The 8,054-nt window shown below is 41.2% G+C and overlaps 1 long non-coding RNA gene across 1 annotated transcript; it reads left to right on the top strand.

The window, feature by feature from the left end:
• Positions 1-7,073: 7,073 nt before the first annotated feature.
• LOC147322261 (uncharacterized) lies at positions 7,074-7,726 on the top strand. The gene is made up of 3 exons (XR_015130908.1): positions 7,074-7,248; positions 7,322-7,527; positions 7,607-7,726. It is a non-coding gene; the product is annotated as an uncharacterized LOC147322261 (long non-coding RNA).
• The last annotated feature ends 328 nt before the right edge of the window (positions 7,727-8,054 follow it).

The following is an 8,054-nucleotide window of genomic DNA, read 5'->3' as shown; positions in this document are numbered from 1 at the left end:
TGGGCAAAACAAAGGGAAAACGAGAGCGGTAACTTCAGTGAGCAGACTGTTTTCCAGGCAGTCTAATACAAAATGAAGCAAAGAAACTGAGTCATCACAGGAAAGGAAGTGGAATGTGTGTTTTTCGCTGTATTGATTCTATATTTCAACCAAAAACGAAAAGCAATTTTCTCTCTCATTAACTATCAAAAACTGTCTGCGAATGTATTTTTGCTTTCGTGGTTTTACAGCAGCTGAGAGGTTACTTCAACAAATGGGCAAACTAAAAACGGAAATAAACTCAAATGTTTTAACCAATTTTTGTTTAGGTATTTTAGGAATTGCATTCAAGTAATGTTCTTAGACTTAGCATAAAAAGAAATCGCTTATGCACTTCCAAAGTACCTCTAAGGTACTATATGTCAGGGTCCTGGGACTGGGCGACCCAGGATCCCTGAGCAGTCATGTATTATATTATTATTATTATTATTGTTGTGTATTTTGGTGTTGCTCCCCCTTCCCTGTGCTTGTGTATATGTGTGTGTGGGTGGCTGAGCACTTGTTTATAGGCGGCGTCAGGCCTGGAGGGTGTGGCCCTGCAAGGGGACTGGCCACACCCGAAGCCACACACCTGCTGCTGATCAGGCCTCGTCGGGGGAGCTACTTAAGAGAGTCTTGGAGCTCCCACCGACGCGGGATCATTGCTTGGGACTCCACGTTAGTTACCCAGTTTAGGTTTTGGTCGTGTAGTGTATGCCTGCCATTGTTCAGTGTCCTGACTGCTGCCGCTATTTTTTCCCGCAGGAGGAGCGTGGAAGGCTTAAGGAGCAGCGAGCACCGGGAGTGCAGACACGGGAGCAGAGAGCACTTGGAGGACACGACACGGGAATCTGGGGAGAAACACGGGGATTTATTGTTGTTTGATATCACCCTCTGTAAATAAACACTGTCTATACGTAGAGCACCGCGCCTGGGTCCTCCTTCCCCACACCTTCCACGGTGTGCCATGCCGCACCGTGACACTATATATCTAACCTCCCTATACAATCCACCCATTTGCGAAACACTGTTATAGTGGAAGAAACTACCCTTACTTGACCTAGGTAAAAATTAATTTTATCTGGTATATTCAATGCATGGCATTTTCGAGGGAAATATTATTCTTGTCTCTCTAGCTAAACTATTACATCAATAACAATGGTGCAGCAGTATAACTCTGACAGTTATTATATCAGAGGTTGCTAATGAAGTATTTATAGTGTGCTACTGCAACTGCAAAGAAGGTAAGAATTATATAAATGAAGTAGTCATTCTAAAGGAAGCACTGGCCCATGGTTATGTAAACTGCTTGCATGCACTTCCTATTGCATCTCGTCCATTAGATGCTTGGCCATTCCCTTGTTTAATCTACAGAAAGTACTTCAGGGATTCCAGGACATGTATCCTGCTAGAAGAGACTGACAGTACACGACACAGATCCTGCAACACAGAGCAAACACATGCAATAATGAAAATAAATAAAGAAAATACAATCATAGGAAAATACTTTTGGCAAAATACTGTGGCATTAAACTGTAAAATATCCCAGTCCTTATTTCACTCAGTCTGCACCTTTACCAAGTTATAAATATCTTCTTCTAATGTCCACAGGCAGGAAATGTGCAGCACCGAATCCCAAGTACTGCAAACATGGAAAGAGACTTTTTGTAAAAGCTATTTGGCTGAGCAAAAAGCTGCTCTGCATTTAAAACTCTTAATGTCGTGTGCATAGTGCATGCACTGCACTCTCTAAACTTAGCCTCAGCCTGTCTGTCCCACGCAGTTGGCTCTTTTTTTTTCTTTCATCTTTTTTTTCTGCTGTATTAGTCTCTTCTCTTTATTACCACCTCACCTTCTCTCATCTCCCCCTCTTTCCTGTCTTCTCTCGCATCTCTCTTGCCTCTCATTTTCTCTGTCTCATCTTTCGCCTCCTCCCTTTTCCCCACAGACATTGAGTTAACCGCCAGCATCAGAGTCTCATCTCATTTGCTCCCCCCTCAGGCTCCCTGACACAAAGCATCCACACAGATACTGAGGGACAGTGAGTGCGGTTCTGATGAAACTAAAAGCTCTTTCTCAATACACGTCTGGTTTCTTGATAGTCAGCTAGGGCTTATGAATCATGAAATTATTGCAGTGTGGGGGGAATTAGCACTGAAACATGTTTCTGTCTCAAACTTTTACCAATCTTTTGAGCATAGTATATAATGGGAAGTGTATTTCGAGCTTCATTTAAAGTGCATTTAGAGCTTTAGGCTGGAGGCTAAATACTATAAAAACAAACACAGACAAGTAATTATAAAAACAAAACATTGGATAAAGGAAGATTTTTTCGTTTTGTTTTTGTGTTTTAGAGATAGAACTGTACTTGAGTATTTCTGTTTTATATTACTTTAATAACATACTTTGAACTTGACCACATTTAAGGTTCATTCTTGGCCAAAAAAAGGAAATGCAAAGGTGTAGTCAATACTGGGAGTAAGTAGTTACTTTTGAAGTTGTAATTAAATTGTGTAGTAAATGTAATTATTTAAATTACTAAATTGTCAGCTACATTTCCTGAGAAAAAATATGTATTTATAAAAATGTCATCATTCCACTGAATAGTCTATTGAATGAATAACCTATAGATATTGCCAGTAGCGACCTTCTTGAACCTTCACATAGGTTGCTATCAAAAACAGAAACAGAAAGAAATGTAAATTATGTAAGACGATTGTCCCTTATGTGAAGAAGTACATGGAAAATGTGTGTGGTCGAAGTCTTCACTATTATTACCTTAAGCTTTCTTAAGTCATGTTTTAAGAGCATCTCTTCTTTTAAATCCAAATGACTTCTAAAATTACCAAGCAGTAGTTTTAATGCAGAAACACTGAGGAAACAAGAAATACCAAAAGCTAAACTAAACAAACCCAAAACTGCTTAAACTGTTTGAACTTGCCCACAATTCTTATGCATCTGCAAGCCACTTGGCAACCCGTCTGTACCCCAGCTCCCCCTTTCATATCTCTTGTTGGTATCTCCTGTTGCATTTCCCATCTCATTTTTTCCACATATAGGTTTGCAAGTGTGAGGAGGCCAGTGATCAGCGCCATGACATCAGATATCTAAAAATGGAAATAATAGTCTTTTCACTACAGTAGGAATGGTTGAAATGTGGTCATAATAGCATAGGAGATCTTCTGGTGCATTCTTCACAACTGACAACACTCATTCAGAAGACCAGTGTGTTATGTTCCTGGGTCTGTTGACCAACATTTTAAGTTTTAGTTTATTTTTGATGTTGATGTTTAAGTTCATTGAGTTAGCTAAGTTCATTTGTTTATTAGATTCCTCTTTGTTTTCTACCCCTGTATTAAAGTGTCCCTCACCCTTTATGTGTTTCATCCTACACGTCTTATGTTGTCAAGTTTATATTCCCATGTCTGTCTCATGTTTCCTGTTTTATTTTGAAGGTCTGCGTCCTATGTCAGTGCAGTTGGCTTTGCTTCCTTTGTCTTACTATGTCAGATTAGTGTCAGCCGTTTCCTCATGTGTTTCCACTTTTCATAATCAGCCTTGTGTGTATTTAGTCTGTGTGTTTCTGTTCATTCATTGTCAGGTTGTCCGAGGTCCTTTGTGCCACCTTTCCATGTTCCAGGGTCCAGGTATCTTTGTATCCACGTCAGGTTTCATGTTTTGGTTTTTTGTATGTTTGTCTTTAGTTTCCCCAGTTTAAGTTATTGTTTAGCTTCACCTCTGCCTTTTGTTTTGTAATCATTTACCAGCCTTAATAAACGGCTTGCCTTGTTAATATTCAAGTTTTTTTCCACGTTCCTTTGTGTCTGCATTTTGGGTTCTTTTCGTCACTCCATACAGTCTGTCTCCGCCAGACTGTGACACAGTGGTTCTCATACAGTTAGCGTCATTCCTAAAAAAATCTGAGGACCACTTCCAGTCATCTAGATACTGTATGTTAAACAGTAATGCTTAGTGTTGTTATCCGTTAGTTCTTTTGTTTTAATTTGTATTATTTCTCCTCTGCTACATATATATTACTGCTCAAAATGACCTGAGTTGTAGGAGGACATGAATGCAGCACTCACAGGAGGCAAGACGAGTACATTCAAATCTCTAATCCAACAGGCAGTGGTAAAGATAGTAAAGCAAACAATCCAAGAGGGCACGGGAAAAAGGCAAAGCCGCTAAACACTCCAAAAGGTCATACACAAGAAAATGAACACATGAGGAGCACTGGAAATGGCTGAAACATCGGACTGTAAACAGTCCAAGACAATCTGACAACAGGGAAAGAGAAACCCAAAATCATGGAATGAGTTAGCCATGATTATCATGACTAATTCTATTGCATTTAATTACAGGCCAACTAATCCTCTGCAATTTATTCAATTTCAACATTAAAATAAATTTGACTGAATTGCTTCTGCATCACTGAGTTAGGAGCTGGATAAAAACTTTCTTTGGATTTGTCATTAACAGCAAATCATGAATTCATAATAGATATGTCATTACTACTACATTACTACTATAAGATCTGGACACTTCTTTCACCCCAGGAGAGCTTCCTTGTTGCCATTCATTGTAAATCAATGCATTTGCTTGAAAAAGTGGCTGATCCTTTTCCACACACTCGTATTGATTTCGCTGAATGTCCTCTTGCTCAGATCGATGCACAGGCAACAATGCTCAATGGCCTGCAGTCTTTTTCTTATATAGCAAAAAACTCATAATATGCTGTCCGCCTGCAGCTATTCCCATTAATGACACCTGAAAGAAAAAGAAATCTTAGCGTATTTCAATGACTTGTGAAGCATGACTGTTGTCCTGGAATACTAATGGCGATTTTCATGAATATAAGGCAGCCAGTAAGATGCTTGCCTCTCAGAGGATCTCCTCGGGGCACAATATGTCTTAGTCCTGTCAGTCGGTGACCTTTGTGCATCCCTCCCTTATTTCTGAGTTTGTAGGGCTGTGCTGTGTGTCAGGCTGTGCTGAAAAAGGGCAATAGTATCCATGCTAAGGAGAGCTGGTGACAGCATGAATCACATGGGAATCAGTGGCTTATTCTTTATGGCGTTTGAAGGACCAGAAGGCACGATTTAGAATGAACGTGTCCTTGTATGCTCATGAAGTTCTGTCACACAATATTGTTTTAGTGTGCTCTGCTCAACTAACCCTACTGTTTGATGAACATCGGGGGCAAAGCTTTGCAAAGATGCATGTTAACCTCTGCCATTTATGAAACCGTATGTCAGACTCCATAACAGCACTGCTGTGACTGGTTTATTAAAGTGCATTAATCTCGCTTTCTCCCTCTCCCACATTAACAGTGGAGGTCAAATATCATGATCCTAACCTTGGTCAACCAGTTTCATCAATCACAATCTGATGAGACAGATATAATGTCACAGACAGCTTCCTGGTTGATCTACATAGCAATCACAGCACATGCAAGGCTAAAGTGACCCCTGACGGCTAATGTCATTGATCGTGCTAAACCATACTGTAATGGACAGGGATTTAGTTGAATACAGAAAACAAGCAGGAAATGAATAAGCGTTCCAACAGCTTTGCTATGTTAATGTTTTCACACTCGAGAAACTGTCGAGCACGATGTAGAGTTGTTTTTTTGTTTTTTTGTTTTTTGCAAGCTGATGTGAAGTGTCACACAAATATAAAGACAACAGGATGAATTCAGCCGCAGCCCTGAAAACAATGATCAGGCACAAGACTTGTCAGGACCGAGAGAAGTTGTGCTTGCTTTTCCAGCAGTCTTTTTCTATGAAATCAATAGTTTCATGGCCATTGGAGTGTAACTTTTCTCTCTGCTGTTTCTTTTTTTTTTTTTTGTAGGATTGAGCTCACTATTGTATGAAATGGTGCACTCTCCTGTGACTTTGGCTGACATTCATAGTTTTTTTTTCCGTCACTCCTTTGCCTTTTTTTCTCAGGAAGCTGTTTTGTTCTTTTCCCATCTGGCTTCATTTCATCATTCGTTTAGCCCGGAATGGCGCATATCCAGCGAAGCAGAGGCATGTCACTCGTTCCCAGACCTACAACCAGAGGATGATATGATAGAAATGATCAGTTGCAGCATTTACACACACCTGCCAGTCCTTCATTCTGCCCCTGACTAGACCTCAATCATATATAGCTGCATAAAGTAGAGGACATTCCTGTGTTGATATATACGTGTGCAAATTACAAACACTAGATCCTGATGTTTTGATTATGCTTGATTTAAGAGCTCAAACAGAATAGAAAAGGCTCCATGTAAACACTTCAATCAGAATAAACAGCCTGATATAGCATCTGCGGGGGGTGATGCATCTTGTATTTCTGATGATTTTCTGGTTCAAATCTGTTAGGCAAAAGCGACACAAGTCTAATGGCTGATCAACGATCCTGAGGCAGCAACCGGTGGTTAAGGGAAAAATGTGTATTCTCCAACCAGTAGGCAAGTTATTGCTGGCAGTCGTAAAGTGAAACTGTTTGCAAAGAGCTGCTAAAACAAAAAACACCTTGCTGGTTGCATTGGTTGCTAGCATGTTTCCATGGCTTTCCTTTAATTTTGACTTCAGCAAACTGCTTTGCATAACTTAAAAAATCACCAAAAAATGATAAAGATTTAAAAAAATTAATAACATACAGTGCGGGAGGAGTACAAGAAGTATACAAGAATACAATAAATTTACAGCATACATCTTTAATTACTTAAAAAAAACAATAATTGCACAAGCTTGCATTTATTTTGTCTCTAATCTAAGGTCAAAAGTAAAGATGCACGCTTAAATATTTAGACACTCACTTAAATCTTTTAATAAGTGGTGCTCAAGGTTCGCAATGTATTTTAAGGTGACACGGCAGAAAGAAAAAAAGGATTTTTTTTGTTCATAGCTGTGCGGTAGAAGTGATACACATCTCTATGAGTGAAACATGAGCAACAATATTTTTGAAAAGCAGTTACAAAGCATCGATTAGATTGTCAAAGGAGCTTGCAAAGAAAAGCGTCTGGACTTCTTTAAGTTGCTTGAAGACGTTTCACCTCTCTGTCATGGTCTACGGTGGGTGGCTGGAGTTTCCATTAGGCTCCTGAACTGACCTGGGATCCGCCCCTGGGCAGGGCCAACTCCAGCTCCTGCACACCTGGAGCCTATTGCAGGCTATCAAGCCAGAGGGATTTAAACCACACATCGATGTTCACTCACTGCCAGTTCGTCATCAACCCATGTTGGTAACAGGTCTTGTGTTTCAAATTCTCGCTGTGATTTATCTTACTAACAAAGACTCTTTTGTGCTACAGTTGCTGTACCCACCCTGGCTCACTCCACCTCCGGACTCGGGATACCTAGTGATCATTTTGGAAATCCCTCTGTGCCTCACCTGCCTGCCCTCCTGCCATCACACTCCATCTGGAGCCCCGGATCTCAGGTCAGCCTTTCCACGCCACTCAGCCTCCCCTGGATCTTCATCATCCCCCTCTCAAACACTCCAGGTCCCTAACTGCAAGTAAGAATTGCTGCTCTTATACTGGCCACTTCTGAGCTGCCTTCACTACCTGCCTAACTCCTATATCCTCTCCCCTCAGTGTGACTGTTCCCCACTCAGCTCCGTTCCACTTCTCAGGCCTCGTTCCCTCGCCCTAGCCACGTTCCCCTGGGCACGCCACACCAAGGCTCCACGTCTCGTCATTTTCTGTCTTTGCCACGTTTCCCTTTTTTTTCCCCCCTTGCACTTAACCGTAATAAACTGTTAAATCATCTACTGTCTCCGCTCTGGGTTTCTGCACCTGAGTCCTATTCAGTACCGGCCATCCGTCGCCGTGACAGTCTCATCCGAGAAGCTTCTTCAGTTCTAAGGTCAAATGGTGGAGAGTCCCAGATATAAACCTAGTGGGAGAAACCCCCCACAGAGGGACAAAAGGACCCCCTGATGATCCTCTAATCGCCTGAGCCAAGGTGTGAAACTGGGTGTGGGTCCCAATCAGCCAGAGTTTCGGGTGTGTTCATTGTGAAACCTGGCCCCACCCTATCATG

This window comes from Aulonocara sp. 'chitande type north' Nkhata Bay, linkage group LG9, assembly GCF_057382095.1.
Source record: "Aulonocara sp. 'chitande type north' Nkhata Bay isolate Kocher_YH1m ecotype deep benthic linkage group LG9, A_spYH_male_GT1.1, whole genome shotgun sequence".
In the NCBI taxonomy this organism is placed as follows: domain Eukaryota; kingdom Metazoa; phylum Chordata; class Actinopteri; order Cichliformes; family Cichlidae; genus Aulonocara; species Aulonocara sp. 'chitande type north' Nkhata Bay.
This window is presented reverse-complemented; position numbering and strand designations above follow the sequence as displayed.